Source organism: Cyprinodon variegatus, unplaced genomic scaffold (assembly GCF_000732505.1).
Source record: "Cyprinodon variegatus isolate N-32 unplaced genomic scaffold, C_variegatus-1.0 Scaffold353, whole genome shotgun sequence".
NCBI lineage: Eukaryota > Metazoa > Chordata > Actinopteri > Cyprinodontiformes > Cyprinodontidae > Cyprinodon > Cyprinodon variegatus.
Genome location: NW_015150806.1, coordinates 176,593 through 194,162, shown reverse-complemented (window position 1 = coordinate 194,162; position 17,570 = coordinate 176,593). Strand labels below are relative to the sequence as shown.

Sequence of the window (17,570 nt, the reverse complement as noted above, 5' to 3'; positions counted from 1 at the left end):
GATTGTTGTAAAGTATAGAGTAAGGTTCTTTTCATGAATAATTTAGGCTGTATTCCATCTCAGAATTTTTGGAAATAGACAAGGTATTGTACAGCAGTTTTTGACCAGCATATTCCGGCTTTGCTCTCTGAGGGATGCAGTAAACGGTCCAGCCAGCAGCGGACACTGTCAGCTCAACAATGGTCCCAAAGCAGTATTTCAAATCAGCACTGGCACAAAGGTGAATCAGGAGAGGATGTTTGATCTAATTTCTCACTTCTATATCATTTCTTATTCTACTCTGGACCTGCTGCAGCGCGAGACTGGGCAACATATGTGTAGTAAGTTAATTGAAAAGCTCTGGAAAAAGTCGTTATTGTATTAAAAAACTACATTTTCCAAAACATTTTCTAAAACATGTTTTATAAACTCAATTTAGTTTTGTTTATTTGCCAGTAATGTTACCCAAGTTATCCCTACTCCAATTTTTTATTTTTTGTTTACTTTTTGTCATGTTACAAAAATAAAGATTTTAATAGGCTTATTAAAATGTCACAGAACTACACAAAGTAGCTGGTTGTGAATAGAAATTACTTTTTATTTTTATTTTATTAAAAAATTCAATTGTGGTATTCAACTACAGTACTTTCTCTGATTCCTTACAATAAGATTTGGCCAACATTTGTGATAAGTTGTGATTATATCCCAAGCTCTGTGTCGATGTCTAAAAATCTAAAAATCAACAAAATCAACAGCATGGAATGACTACAAACCCACCAAGATGAGGCCTTTCAGCCTTAGACTAAAAGGCTTGTAAAAACAGCACTATTAATGTTTAATAGTGATATGTAACACTGCCCTGGATGAGCTATGAAGATTCACAGCTCAGGGGGAAATGGTAAAAGAGAAATTATTGATAAAATGCTCCATAAATCCAGCAAATAGACGGCCATTAAAAAAATATAAGCAGTGCTGCTTGGTCAGACTGGATTCAAACTAAACTCTTTAGCCTGTATGGAAAAGTCCTTGTGTGAAGGTTAGCTAACCAGGTACATCACATTGAAAACATCACACAGGATAATATGGTGATGGCAGTGTTTTGCTGTAGAGATCCCGTTCTTTGGCAAACAAAGGGATTCAGATAAGATCTGATGTGTTGATAGACTTAACTTAACATCGACAAAGACCGAAAAATTAACCTAGAGGCTGCAAAATATGGGGAAAGTTTACCATTCAACTGGACAATGAGCCTAAACACACAGGTAAATACCAGAGCTACTAGGGGGTGTATTAAAGCTAAGGTTAGTAACATGTCAGAAAAACACCATAAACTGCCACACCTAAATTCCAATAAGAAAAGAGTTGTAAAATGGTTGCTCGCAGATAATCTCCACCCAATCTGATTTAGGTGGTACAAATTTATCAATATTCGGGCAAAAATGTCTTTTTCTAGATCTGAAATGCTGGTAAAGACATAACACAAAATATTTTACAAATGAAAAAGTAGTTCTTTGTGTTGGTCTATGACACTTAATGCCAATAAAACACTATCTGGTTTGTATTTGTAATATTGATAAATGTCAAAACATTCAAGGAAAATGCATCTACAATACATCAACACGATACTGTATAGACTCAAATTAACAAACATTTAAATTCAAGATACTTTACAAGACACAAAGGTCTAATTTATTTGTAAATCTAAATTGATTCACATTTATTTTAAACCGGTTTGATTAAAACATTCAGTAAGATTTGGGTTAAGGTAAATACAGTTTCATTGAAGTCGGATTGCTATATGTTGCAAAATAGACTAAATATTGTAATAACTTGAGGACAGTTGTCTAAGGAAGTATCTTGGGAAATGCTTAACTTTGCAGCAACCTGTTTATAAGATATAACTATTGTGAAAAAAAGGAAAAAGCTGATTCATCATGCTTGTAATTTTGATTTAGGAAAAAAATTTTGTAAGTGAAAAGAGTAACACGCCAGCAGCAACAAAAAAAAGTAAAAAAAAAAATACAAAGTGACATTTCTTTACAAAAGACAAAAAGTACCATAATTTTAACAACACCATTATGTTCCATTGTACTTTACTACTAATAAGTGGTTGCTCATAAACAGAACACAGAACACACAAAAAAACAAGACAAATAACAAAAAACAAAACAAAAACACTGTTCATATTTTTGCATCGGATGCACTGAATATACTAGCCTAGTAAGTGTAAAAATCATGTACATCCAAAGGTGTCCCTCTGAAGTTTATCATAAACTTTTAATCAGAGGAAACCCACCTCAAAGTGTCAAATGTGTTGCTAAATCCTTTATAAAATTATAAAAAACAATCATACCTACATTTTTTCTCCTTTTGTATGTGAACGTATGAGAGTCCATGGCAATCCCATTCCATTTCTAAGTCGAGCTCTTCCTATAGGAGGCTTGAATGCCCCATTTATACTCTCCTCTTAAAAGATCTAATATGGTTAGTTTAACCAGACAGCCTGCCCTAAGCTGTTCACATTAATTTGTTCACAAATGCCTTAAACTCTTAATTCATTCCCTTAGTTAGTGCAGAGAAGAAAGACATTAAGATGAACACATTTTGACACTTTGTCTAAGCTTTCAGTCTTGAATTACTACAAATACGATCTGACAAAACGTTTCCATAGGCAGGAATTTGAAGACATAAACCAGCATAAGGAAAGATCTAAGTATTTTTTCTTTTTTGTTATCTTTCACAAACTGTTTTCCAAAGATAATCAGCTAACACTATAGGAATCATACTTCACCTGCATGGTAAACATTGCAATCCCATTTGCACTCATTTAGCAGAAAACAGAAGCCTTAATGAACGCAGCATCAGCCTCATCAGGTCAGGACATTTAAATCCAATCTCCTCTAAAGGAAATGAAATTAGCTCTGTTAGATGTCCTGCTGCTGGGGCAGAGCAAATGTCACGCAGCAGAAACTAGGGGTAAACAACCCATTTGATTACTGCTGCTACTTACCTTCAGGGCCATGTTTTTTAATCGCACATCCTGATGGGGCAAAACAGGCTGCTGCACTCAGCACTTCCCTGGCCCGGTGAAATAAAAGAAGATTAATAGATCTAAATTATGCACTATGAAAGACTAAAAATGTATTCAATTACAGATGAGTTATGTGTTTGTTACATACATAGTTTTCCTCTTCTATTTTTATTGTCCTCCAAATGCATATTTCATTTTAAATAAATATGCTGTCAGGAATCCATCTTCAGAAGACATAAAAATCCCAAAGAGCCCCTTATGGACTCTAAGTACCCTCCAGGGCTTGTGTATCTGTCTCATTTGTTTAAATGAGTGTAATACTACAAGCTAACCAGAGAGCAAATATAAATCGATTCACATAGGAAAATGAATATTATGAATGGGGTTACTGCAGTTTAGAGAAAGTTGAAAAAGTTCACAGGGTCATGATTTGAGCACCCGCCACAACAGCAGTAAGTGAAACATTATGCATGATCTATTCTTTTAAATTGAAATAGTTACAAATATCCTATTTAAATTTGATCTTTGTGTAATTAAATATATAGACTTTACTGCAATTGATTGCTGATTCTTTTCTAAAGTCTTATTGATAATACACCCATACACAGCCAAACGTACAAGTTGAGTGGAGAAGCTAAGGACTCTTGGCTATATGGCTGTGTTTTTTGTTCGACCCATGCAATTTCAAGCAAATATTTAAAACGAAATATTCATTGAGAAAAAAAAAAGATAAAAAAAACTGTTATTCTTACACAAATGATCATGGTCAAAGAAGACAACATGAGTTGTTATAGATCAGCATGTGATAAGAGGCTATAGTAAATGGGCAGGTGTTGAACATGGAGTCTACACTAAAAAAATAAAACCTGGATCCTGAAAACCACATTTTAAAGAAAAATGGATGAAAAAATATTTTTTTTGTTTAAGCAAAAAGCTCATTCTTGTGGTTAGCTTTCGGGAAGCACTGGCTGTGATGGGAAAGACCAATCAGGCCACATCAGCTAGGGGGAGTTGAAAGTGAAAGTGCTGACTGAAAATGGATGGAGTGACTGAGATAATTTTATTACAGCATTTTTTTTCTGTGGTTAGACAATTAACAGCAAAGAGATTGAAATCTTATGCAGAAATTAAGAGTTTGTTAAGGAATGCGTTAAGGAAAGTTCATATTTTAGAATTTCAAACATTTTTTCAAAGCTGACATTTTGATTTATTTTATGATTTGACAGAACAAACAAATTTAACATATGTAAAAAAAAACTTAAAGAGGAAACTTTTAGATTGGAAGTGTACCGTAGCCTTGCACTCAATCCTGTAACCTTTGCATGTGTCTGAATCTGTGATTTGAAGCCAAATGCTGGAATATTTCTGGCTTTTGCATCTCAACATAAAAAAGATTCTTCAGCTATAAATGCTCTGCCAAAATAGAGTTTGGAATTTAGACTCTGTGTTGCTTTGTTTTTGACATTTCAGCAGATGAGCTTTAGTAGGTCACTGAAAGGTTCTACGGTATTTTTTGTAACAAGTGACAAGCTATTAATAATTTCATTAAACATAAATCTAGATGAAATTGAGTTGCTCTACTTTAGAGGATATTGATTTATTTAGAAAACTAATTAAATTTAACTAACTAACTAAATTTAGAAAACTGCGGGAAAACTGTGTAACTCCTTGGTCTGCAGCATCTTTTCTCCTGCAGTCACAAGTCCTTATAGTCACTAAGCTGCTCTGGACTCTCTCAACATTCTTCTGGTTCTGTGCTTTTACTTCTGCATCAGGGTTCAACTAAGAAATACTCATCCGCACCAGTACACAGGTTTTGTAGCAGACCCTTGATTTGCTGTCTGTATGTAAGAATGTTTGCTGCCAGCACACATGCAGAAAATTTATAAATCATGCAAAAAACATGCTCTTAGAAGAAAAAAAAAGCAAAGAAACCCTTTAAAGAAAATCATAAACATTTACACACTGCATAAAACATCCTAAATTTATTTACAAAGAAATGCACTGTAGAATCATGTGTGAAGAGAGTGTGCATAAAGTGCAGCTAGTACCAATTTAATATATGAGATGGATCTGTCTGATTGGCTGCAGGGGTTTGTGATTAAGTGTGTGATTGGTGGATCTCCAATCATTGTTTAAAATGTTCAATGACGGCATACAGATGTCATTTTAAACCAGTTAGCTACACATAGAACAACACCTACTTTTTTTAAGTCTACTTACATATTTTAAAGAAATTTTCTATCATCTTATATAGAATAAAAAATTCCACAAAGTACACAAAGGACTGAAACAAAGTATTACAAAAATTTCCCAAGAGCGCAGCTTTTGTAAAAGATGTCTGTTGTAAATGTAAACCATCTTCATCATCCTTCAGCTGAGAGGTTAGAGTAGTGCCAGGGCGTGAAGCTGTCCCACAGAGACTTTAATTTAGCACAGCAGTGTCAAACAGTTAGCTCCACTTGTAGCCTATACCCAAACTGCAAAACAAAAGTTCATTCAATGCTGTTCCTTGTTGGGTAAATTTGAATGAAAATTCTAAAAAAGAAAAAAGCTTTTTTTTAAGTAATAAAAGTGTTATTTTAGGTCTTTTGGAACTGTAAGTGTGAAATAAAAATAAATATATTTTAAAGGTAGATGGTATGAATTTTAAAGGGTCCACATATAGAAAAAGAAAACCGCCATTCAACCCAAGTTGCAGAGATAGAACTTGGAGCTAGTGGTGGTGGCTAAATAAAACCCTGGAAAAAAAAATAAATAAATACATGAAAGCACCAAAAAAAAAAGCCCGTCTCAACATCCTGGTCACACATCTCCTTCCCTCCCTCTCAAGCACCCTTCTACATCTTTTGATCCTATTCTAAGTTTGCAGCAGTGCTGAAATGTGCCTTGTCAGCAGCACTGCAGAGTGAGGTTCCTCGGAGAAGCCCTGAACACTATGGGAGAATATCAATTAGTTCAAGCTCCTTTGGCAAGGCCTCCTTCTGAAGCTGAAACCTGACATAAAGTGTGTGTGTGTGTGTGTGTGTGGGTACATGCATTTTGTTCGACTCTCAGCAAGTTAATATCTCGATTGAAGCTCAGGTATGCAAAAACAAGGTACATCCTGACTTCAGCATAAAGTCCATAGGTGTAAATATAAATAATTCACAGATGCAGGTGATGGAGGTGGATTTAAATAATGGAAGGATAAAACAGAATACTAATGAAAAGGAATTTACCTAGTGCAGCATGCAGAACTTAATTTAGTAAATGTAGACGTTGAAGAGGTAAAAACTTTGGACAAAGAGTTTGGTTTGATTATCTATAAAGGCCAAAGTAGGGTGAATGATTCCTAAGAGTGGTAGCCATTTTATTTGTATTTATTTTTTTCTGAAAGTTGATTTAATCTAATGCCTCCTTGCTCAGCTACCACCTGAAAGGAGCATAGGTGTAATGTGAATAACCAAAGGTTGGAGCCTAGAGGATAGCCTGAGGACATGACTGTTCCCGTTATACATCTAGTCAAACTAAAACATGTTTACACAGGAATTATTAACTGTTATTGATCATTATTGGCAGTGTTTATGTGAAATATCAGAAAGGTCTGTTCTGTTCCTACATCACCTCCCCGGATTAATTTGGCTGATAGCGAGAGAAGTAACAAATTAAAAGGAGATGGACATTAAATTCAACACATTTATTTATGAAATGGATATATCCATGAGACAGGACAAAAACCTACATCTTTTCCTCAAAATGTTCAGAAGCATTCACTAGCATTCTAAGTCACCTTATCTTTTTTTAAGATAGACATTGTGAACTCCCTGGTCTGTTTCTCACAATACACAGCTTTTCCAATCCAGATACTCCCCTCTGCCTTCAGAACCTTCTTTTATCAGCACAGGTATCCGCGCCTGATAAATTATGCTATTTCTTTTTGGTCTGCAGCTTCCAACAACAGTAGCTGACTGTATGTGCATTTAATTTCAAGGCCATTGAAAACAAACTTAGTGTAGTCATAAAGTTCACATGTTCACAGTTCTACAACCAGTGGTACATTTCAAAGCTTTATATAATGCCATGTAACACATGTGTATCCTATATCGATCTGATTGAACTGTTGAATAAATGAACTATAAATATTGCTATGTGAGTGAAGGTTTTAGCCTTGACATAAATATTGTTTAAAATAAGGTAACAAATGAACACAGATATAAATATACTTTGTCATTTATTAACAAATAAGCAGCAAAAAGAAATAATAATAATTGAACTTTATTGATCTCACATTGGAGAAATTTACCTTTGCATTTAACCTATCCCCTTGAGGAGCAGTGGGCTGCCATCATGAGGCCACACTGATCCCAGGGAGCAGTGTGGGGTTAAAGGTCTTGCTCAGAGATGCAGAGTGGCAGGCAGTGGGAGTGGGGCTCCAACCCATAACCTCAGGATTCTAAGCTCTATGCCCTAACCACTAGGGCACCACTCCCCACTAGAAATAAAAGTTCCATGTAAAGTGGATCTGATCTACAATATCTGATATCGAATTACTGATATACGATGCTGCTAATTAGTCTATATCAGAGCCGATATGGTATCCAGGTATTGGATCAGTGCATCTCTAATGCAAACACACACCTTCTTTCTCACCATCTCACCATCTGATATCAGACCAGATCTAATGTTTACAGATGAAATCCCTTTCTAATGATACAACGCTGACATTACAAACATTGGAATTTTCTAGCTTGAAAATTTTGCAAACCTAAATAATGAATCACGGGAGTTTGAAACTGACTCAAAAGAAGCACATTCATGTGTTTCTGTTTATTTCTTTGACGTATTTTATGCATACTGTCTCATAACAACCTGTATTATTAATAAACTGCAACAAAAAGGCTTTAAAAAACAGTGATACTGCCTTAATTACAAAGTGAAACAAGCTGCTGTCCTAATAAATGCATAGATGTGCATGTCTATACATGATAGAGGCACATTTTAAAACTGCATGACAAATTTCCTATTATTAATGGATCAAAACAACTCCTACAAGAGCGGTTCTGACAAGCAGTTTTTTATGGTTCCCGTTTAAATGTTTCCCTCCCAGAGGTCCATTAAGGTGTCTTCATATGACATGAAGTGTATATCAGCAATAAAACCTCTGGTGAGTTGACCTGATGAAGAAAACCAATGAAGTTCTCGCAAAGAGACAGTGAAAGACTAACGACATCAGTAATGATTTAAAATTATAGTTGTAATCATCATCATGCAGGTTTTGCACTATGACCTTTTTTACTCTGAAAGGAAAGTCTGAGAAACATAGATGACACCCTGTCACCACAGAAAAATGTGTATTTGAACAAGAGATGGTGAGATAATGGAAGTGACAAGGGGATGCAGAGAGCTGTGATTACTTTGGAGAGATGAGGTTAGCACTCTGGTATGATAGCAGTGATTAACCAGCAGACATTACAACACCCATTAATGCCGTCATGGATCAAATGTCGCCACAGCACTGAATATGTCAGAGACTTCAGTCGTGAAGAGGCTAATTGTTATGAAGGAAAGTCTTGCATGTGGATTATCTATGATTTGGAATCCTACATTAACAATTCTAGGAAAGTTTATAGAAGTTACACACAAAAAGGTTTTCCATTTGTATTCCTTTGTCTATATCTGCTTAATCATACACTGTCATAGTTTTGGGCCTGGTGCTTATCTCAATAGGTCATTGGAAAAGCTTCATGTTGAACCTTGTGCAGGTTGTTAGTTCATCAAAGACCAACACAGATGCAGAGAAGGAAGCACACACATAAATTTACATTTAAAAGAGACTTAGAGAGCTCAGTCAGCATAACAGTTTGCCTGCCGGAAAATGGAGTACCTGAAAAAACTCAGAAATGTGCAGCGAAAACTTGCAAAACTCCATGAAGAACAGAGAGGAACTGGAACCCAGCCTAGGCTATAACACAGCAATGCATATCTATAATAGTTCCTCTGAAGATCATTTAATTTTTTGATAGAAGAAAGGGTTTCTTCTGTTCTGTTGCTACACGTCTACCTTGTTTTCTATTAACAAAATATCTATATAAATTTAGGGGAAATTTAGATTTATATGAAGCAAAGTGACAGGCAAATGCAAGAATGCATAAACACACGGGTAAAACAACAAAAGAAAATATAACACTGCACAATTAAGGCTTTTTTCTTAGAAATAAAATACAATATAAACAAATATATATTCTGCATTATGTACATGCCAATTCTAAGACATGACCTGTTAGAACACACTCACCTAGCAGGAGAACAACCCTAAATGTACAGCTACAGCAGTTCACCATGTTTCCTCTTGCTTTAACTACACAATTGTGGATGTCGTCTCTGTTAGGATGTCCAGCTTTAAATAATGTTTGAAAAGGTTTAAGATATCTAACTACTTTACAATGCATATCAATAATTCACAGGACATATGAAATATATTCAGAAGGGCTGAATAAATATGGCACATTTTCATTATTTTGGAACAGATTTGCAAGGTATCAGTAATATGAAATAGGGGTGGTAACATGAAAAGATGTGAAAAAGACCAGGAGATTAATAGATTTGCTTCACAAGGTAAATCGAACCTCATAGATTTATAATTTTGACAAATTGTTCTAGTTTTTTCAAATTAAAAATAATCTTTGACTAAAACTTCTTATCTGTTCATTTGTCATTTGTAAAACAATTAAATCAAGCTTCTACATAACACAAAAAAACATTCATAAATCTTAAAAACATTCAAAATAAAAACATCCATCAGAATTTATCTCTTCAGCTAAACAAAAGATTGCCACCAAATACACTGCTTAAAAAAATAAATAAAGGGAACACATAAACAACATAATATAACTTCAATTGACTCAATCTTCTGTGAAATCAAACTGTTCACTTAGGAAGCAACACTGACTGACAATCATTTTCACATTCTGCTGTACAAATGGAACAGACGAGGTGGAATTTATTGGCAATTACCAAGACTCATTAAATTAAGGGGCGTTTCTGCAGGACCACAGACCACTTCTCAGTACCTCTGCTTTCTCGCTGATGTTTTGGTCACTTTTGAATCCTAGTGATGCTTTAACGCTCATGGTAGCATGAGACAGACTCTACAACCCCAACAAGTTGCTCAGGTAGTGCCGCTCATCCACAATGGCACATCAGTGTGAGCTGTGGCAAGAAGGTTTTTTATGTCTGTCAGCGTAGTCTCCAGAGGCTGGAGGCGCTACCAGGAGACAGGCTATTACAAAAGGAGATGAGGAGGAGAACGTAGGAGGGCAAAAACCCAGCAGCAGGACCGCCACCTCTGCCTTTGTGTAAGGAGGAACAGGAGGAGCACTGCCAAAGATGAACTACAGCTGTGAAAAAATTTGCATATATCTGCATAAACGGTTAGAAACCAGCTCCATGAGGATGGTATGAGGGCCCGACGTCAACAGATGGGGGTTGTTCTCACAGCCCAAGACCGCTTGGCGGTTGCCACAGAACTCCAGGATTAGCAAATTCGCCATTGGTGCCCTGTGCTCTTCAAAGATGACAAAGATGTGACAGACATGACAGAGTCTGGAGATGTGCTACAGAGCGATCTACTGACTGCGACATCCTTTAGCATGACCGGTTTGACAGTGGGTCAGTAATGGTGTGGGGTAGGAATTTATTTGGATGGCCGCACAGCCGTCCATGTGCTCACCATAGATAGCATGACCGCAGAACCACATCCAACTGAGCACATTTGGGACATCTTTCTCGATCCATCCACCAATGTGAAATTGCATCACAAACTGTCCAGTGCTTGGCCGATGCTTTAGTCCAGGTCTGGGAGGAGATCTCCCAGGAGACCATCCACCACCTCATCAGGAGCATGCCCAGGCGTTATAGGGAGGTCATACAGGCACATGGAGGCCAAACAATACTGAGCCTCATTTTGACCTGTTTTAACAACACTACATTAAATTTAGATCACCTGTAGTGTGACTCCAAATCCAGGCCTCCATTGGTTAATACATTTCATTACCAATAGTGATTTTTGTTCTCAGCACATTCAAGATTGTACAGAAAAAAAAATTAAAAGAGAATACTGCTTTAATTCATATCTAGAATATGTTATGTGAGTGTTTTTTGAGCAGTGTATATTATTAAGCAAAGCTTTGCTCCAAGTTAAACTCCTAATTGGAAAGGAAATAATGAAAATGTTATTAAAGTTTTTTTTTTATGTGTACTTTAATATTGCTCTATAGTAATATATAATACTCTGACTTGATACTGCATGTAAAAAACAGTCATCATAATAGGATGTATGACAGTATACCAAAAATATTAACAGCTTTTCTTGAGTTGATGTAATTTGTGAGTCTTGTTTAAATTGGTGCAAACATAAAAACAATTATGAAAAGTAGTAATTCATTTACATTGGAGAAGAAATGTGTACCTGGCCAAACAGATAAAGCAAAAAATTATGAGAAATGTATAAAAGAGTTTGGATCTATGAGGGACACCAACACCAAAACCAGGATTCTCTTACAAAGGACCAATAAATGAAAATCGGCAAGCTTTAGAACTCTGTAATATCACATAAAATAAAATTCAATACTTTAAAAATATTTATTTTTTATCTTAATAATTTACATATATATGTACAAATCCTACCAAGATAATGCTGATTTAAATGTTGTGATTTGATCCTTGATGTTCAATCCTACTTGTTAACCACTAGAGTGCAGTGCAGAGCTCAGAAAGAGACTGCTGCATAATTAGATTGTACATCAAGACAAGCTGAAAAAATAACAAAAAAATAATGAATCAGCTTTAAAACTGGGTTGTTTTTTTTTAGTTGTTTTTTTTTGTTTTTACACTAAAAACATTCTCCCCTTAACCTGAAATGCAACTGCATTTAATTTGACAATAATGTCTTGGTTGCTTTGTCTGCTTTGTCTTTAAACTGAACCATACAACCCAGTTTAGATATTAAATTTCCACTAGATTCATACACACATTATCACCATAAGAGGTTGGACTGAACCTAATCTCTCAGAACTAAAAAATAAAAAATAAAAAATTAAAAGATGCCCTCAAGTGGCCAAAGTAGGCGAAAACTGCAAATGGAAATTACTTTGAGGGCTTTACACCAGAAGAAAACCTAACTAAAAAGTTGACAGCAAGAAATATGATGATCCTCTTTGCAGTATGAAATATTCCAAACTGATAATGTTGTCAAATAATATGAGGTTTCCACCAAAGCTTTACCAGCTTTGCATAAAAAAACTAAACTTAAAGTAAAATTAAAAGAAACAAAACCTAATTTTCTTAACTAATTATTTAATAAAACTATTTGTTTAAAATGATTTCAATTAGAGATTAAAAAATGTCAAACAGGTACAAATACATATGCATATCAACTTAGAAAATCATTTATTCCTTGAAATAAATTCTGTCCTGTTGTGTTTCCTCTGAAATTTAAATTGAAGGTTTGTGGTTATGTCTATATGCTGCAGCAGAGCATATAAAGTCATTCTGTGAATATCTTTGGATATTGTAAAATTCTCATTCAGCACATTTTAAAACTTTGCTGCTTCTTTAATTTTATTTTTCTTCTATTCTTTGCTGTTTCTTAGGGTGAAAGTAATGACTCTAAAATACAGACAGTAGACAAGATGGACAAAAGCAAAATGAGTACAAAGTGAAAACAACTAAAAGAGCATTTTGTTTTCATCTGGCAAAGTTGGCAGTGTGGCGTACGGATCAGGACAGACAAGAAGCACAGTTGTTCAACTGCAAGGCTAAGGGGATCACATTGGAGATGGAAAAACCTAAGTTTAAAAGACTGATCTCTTTGGACAGAGGTTTCATAGTGTTTTCACATTGCCCTAAAGTATAGAAAGGAGATTTTACCTTTTGCTGGTTCATCATTGACTGAACATAAACCAAGGATTTTTATAAGGTAACAAAATAACATTTCTGGTGTTCACCACTTAAAATCTTTCTTAAGGCAGTTGAGATTTAAATGCCCGATTATAAAATCGTTTATCCCTCCGAAACATGCTCATGAACTCCTCACATTGACCTTCAGTCTCCATTAAGGATACAGAGCGATATAAGAGCATAGCATGTATTATTATTATTATTTCCAAGGAATGTCATTGTCAAACCAACGCTGAAGTTTAGTGCCACGTACCACAAGCGTCTTGTAGAAAAATCAAGATAGTTTTTGACTTATTTTTCAGGTAAGCTAATAATACATGCCACTTGTTTTAATATCCTTTACTTTGGCTTATGTTGCTGCTTCTGCCGTGACTGAGTGGCAGAAGCAGCAACAGGAGGTCAGAGAAGTGTCAATCTGCAATAACGTAATCAACATCATCTGCAGCTCTGTTCCCTGCCAAAATTTCAATCAGAAAAACCCTGAAGCTTTGGATAAAAACATGTCCCTCCTCTGTGTCCTCCTACACCTCCTCTGTTGGTAGGCGTGATGGAGAACGCGCATAAGCTTCAGCTGTGCGATACGATCAAAGCCGACATTCGATGGCCATGTTGCAGGCCTTACATTAGGCCACATCTTCACACACTACTTGCAGTTGAATAAATAAAAAAAATAATCTTCCTTCTGTAAAATGGCATCAGTTTATATTTTTTGTGATTTAAAATTCCCTACAGTAATTTTCTTGGCCAGTCATTAAAACCAGCAACATTGTATCTTACTTACACACCACCTAATTACAGTCAACTGTAATTACAAAAGTGTCATTTCTCATTAGGCTGGAACTGCAGACGTGTAAATGAGCACTTCGCTTGGAGATTTTTTTTCTTTTAGCTTTTCCTCCTTTCTTTTAACACTCAACAGAAATAATCTAAAGACAATCATGTTAATAAAATTGTCATCATTTTTCATTTGTATTGTTTTATTGTTTTTTTTTTTTGTTTTTTTCATTATAATCTTCCTCAGTACTTTCCTTTTAGTGTTAGCCATTTGACAGGATTATGTTACTTTGTTACTAACCTTGCAGTCTAAAAGTTGCAGGTTCCAATTCCAGCTTCCTCCCCTGCCACGTTTATATGCCACTGGGCAAGACACTTAGAGTATCTTTAAGCTCTCTGCCAAACGATTTATGAACGTTAATGAGCTGATGAATATAATATTCATAAACTGGTCATGACCGGAGAATAAAAAGAAAAGAAACGTAGTTTATTTACCTGTTCTAATAGATTGTCCAATTTGTAATTAATTTAAATCCACAGGAATCAACATTACTGAGCCACTGAATGAATAAAGACACTTTTTATTAGATATTGTTTTTTTATTACTACTTTGCATATATTACATGATAGCTGTTGTATCAATTCTTCTAGGTAACATATTCTTTGTAAATATCAAAAATAAAGCACTGACAAACGAACAAAAAAGGAAACACAAAATTAATGATGTATTAAAAAATGTCCCAAAATATTTTTTGAAATGTACCTGTTTGCATGTATGGATAATATTTTTTTAAATAATCTAAAAAGAAGTTAATATATAAATTCATTTACATTCACCTATTTGATTTAATTACTAGAAAAAATACAAACAAATAAGACTTCTGTATAATTGTCTTACTTGTTGCATGGCGGACCTGATGCTAATTATTTGAGTAGGTTGTTGCATTTTTACCACCTAATTACCACGTGATTACTGCCAGAATGAACTTGAATTGCTGTGGTCAAAAAAAAAAAAAAAAAGAAAGAAAGGAAGCAAAACAAAAACCAGGTTGATGATTATAAATATAGTTTATTTAGAAAATATAAAAGTTATTTCACTAACCCATGTTTTTTTCGGTGAAAAAAAGTTTGTGTCATTTGACAGTGATTATGTTTTATCAATCCAAATTAAAAGGAGAACTTCTTAATTGAAAAGTGTTAAAGGTTAAAGCTAAAACATGCACAGAAATCATAAATTTTTATTTTTTCTCCATATATCACATTCAGCAATTTGAAGTGATGGGGCAATTATGGGATGAGGGAACTTGGTCAAAGTGACAGTCTGCAGTGTCATAAAAGCTTTCTGCGGTTTTACAGGGATATACATCATGCAGCAGGTGCCTGACAAAGTGGTGTGTGTAACCCAGCCAATGCTGCTTGTTTCCTGATAAAATGTTCTTTCAGTGTTTCTGCAACCGACAGAGGAGCTGACCTTTCGACACAGCTCTAAAAATGGTGCTTTTCTCAAATAAAGGGGAGCTCCCGGGATAAGTAAGATGCTTTGTGAGAAGCAGCATCACGACAGCATCCGCAGTCTCAAACACAGATATGTGTTCCAGGGTCGTTAACATGCACACACCACATTACCCCCCACCTCAACATAGGTCATATCCTGCTCGGGGAAATGTGTCCCTTCTCTTTCACCAAGCTTGAATAAGACTGGTTTGCCTCATTTGCTGTGTAGAAAGACCAGACTGTTGGCCCTAAGCTGTCTAACAATGACCAATGAAGATAAATACAGGTGGAAGCCGGGGTTGGGATGAGGGCAGTAGAAAACGCATTATTTTATTTACATGACCGTCATGATAGGAGAGAGTGCACTAAACAAAGGTCAAAAATTGCCCTTTAAAATTTTGCCTTTTTCAATAAAACTTCTTGTGTTTTATTTGTGTTTGTTTTACACAATCTGAACTTGAACAAGAAATTAAATGTTTATTAGAGAATATGTGGGAGGACAATGAGAATCTAAACTGGTAATTTGCCAAAAACATTTTCATAATAAAGGATAAACTATGAGCTAAACCTCAAATTATTTAAGGTATATGTTTCGTGTTAAACTAAACTATGTTTTCACTGCAAAAGGTATGTCCTGTGTGTTTTACTAATGGCAGCCGAGAACATCATTAGTATTAATTGGAAGAAGGTGACATCATCAACCATAATTAAGTGGAAACACAAATAAAAAGATGTTTAAACATTGGAAAAGACACTGCATCTTTAAAGATGAAAATGGACACTCTTTGGCAGAGATTGGACGTGGCTAAAGTCCATCTCTGTCTCTGTGCTCCAGCAGATGATTGATTCTTCTTAATTAATTTTTTTCCCCAATTTGTGCAACTAAATATTGGTTATTTTAAATACTTGTGTAAGTCTTGTTTTAGAATTTATCCAGATTTTGTTTTCTCTCTATCTGCATCCTTTTCACACAGTTGTTATACCATCTATGCACAGTGCTGTTACAAATTGCAGCTGTGATTGGGCGAGTAAAATAAATCCCCCGTGCTTATCTAAGGTCTCAATAATAAAAGTCAATAACACATTCAACATCCTAATTAAAACAAGGCCGTCGTCACCACTTTGCACCTGTTATCAAGTTCACATGCACTCTTAGTAGAGCCACTGACAGCCTGTCCATGAATTAAATATTCACCTTTTTGTTCACATAAGCAAGTTAACTCTGCTTATTTGGGATCTTGGTAGATAATGCTCAGTCTCGAAAGTTTGCAGGATTATATTGAATAGGCTTAAATGAATACAGAAAAAACCCCGCCAAAAACTAATACATGGAGTTTTATTAAAAAAAACAAAAACCGTTGCTTAGTAACACACGAGAAGGTCCCCAAAGTAGACTCCAGAAAGTACAGCGCTCTGTCACATGCCTACACACGATGCACAGGTAAACATACTGAGTCATGTCTGTTTACCAGGGAGTACACAAGTAGGCTGATCTGTAAACATTCACAGGCATCTTAGATAAGAAGAACCTGCTGTTTGTTTCAAATTCACATAAAACTGAATTTAATTGCAGCTCTGGATAAAACAAAAGGAAGAACAGATTACAAATTTGGAACGACAAGATGTGTAAGAGTAAGTAAGGAAAGATTGAGAAAAAAAAAGTGGAGAAAGAAAGAAGAACCATACTGGAGCTGGAGCGGCAGGAAAGCTCAGCCCTGCGTAATTTATTGGTGCCTAAACTCATTAAGCATGAATCTTGTCCATAAAGTGCTGAATCACTTGGCGTGCGCACCCACTGATCCACCTCACACTCCCACATATATGCATGTGTGTATTCACAGGAAAATGTGCACAGAAACCACAAAACACACACATACCACCCACACCAAGTCCACACACTTCAATGACACCATTCAGTATGACACCGCTTCACTTTCAATCTGACTCTGATCTAAGCTCCTTAACATATTTACTTATTCTCTTCACATCTCGATCCATTGTGGCTCTTAAGATAAAATAATCATTATCATTATAATCATTATCCAAACCCAAACTTCACTGTGTGAAAGAATGCCTTCTTAAAACTATGTTTTTTGGGGGTAAATACCAATTCTAAGTTTTCTTTGAGGTCAGAACTACTATTTCTGATTTTGACCATTTCCCAGAGGTGTAAAGTAGCAAAGTATAAGTAGGCCTACTTACTGTAGTTACTGCCCTTAGGCAGCTTTGTTGGTATCATTATTTCACTTCAGTATTTATTTTTTCTGTGGAGTTTTTAACTTTTCCCTACATTTGAACACAAATATCTGTACTTTCTACTCCTTACATTTTTACACAAATATCTGTACTTTCT

At 35.3% G+C, this 17,570-nt stretch overlaps 1 protein-coding gene across 1 annotated transcript in view; it reads right to left on the bottom strand.

The window, feature by feature from the left end:
• fgf14 (fibroblast growth factor 14) overlaps positions 1 to 17,570 on the bottom strand; it is a 154,269-nt gene that overhangs the window by 65,789 nt on the left and 70,910 nt on the right. The gene's annotated exons all lie outside the window — the stretch shown is intronic.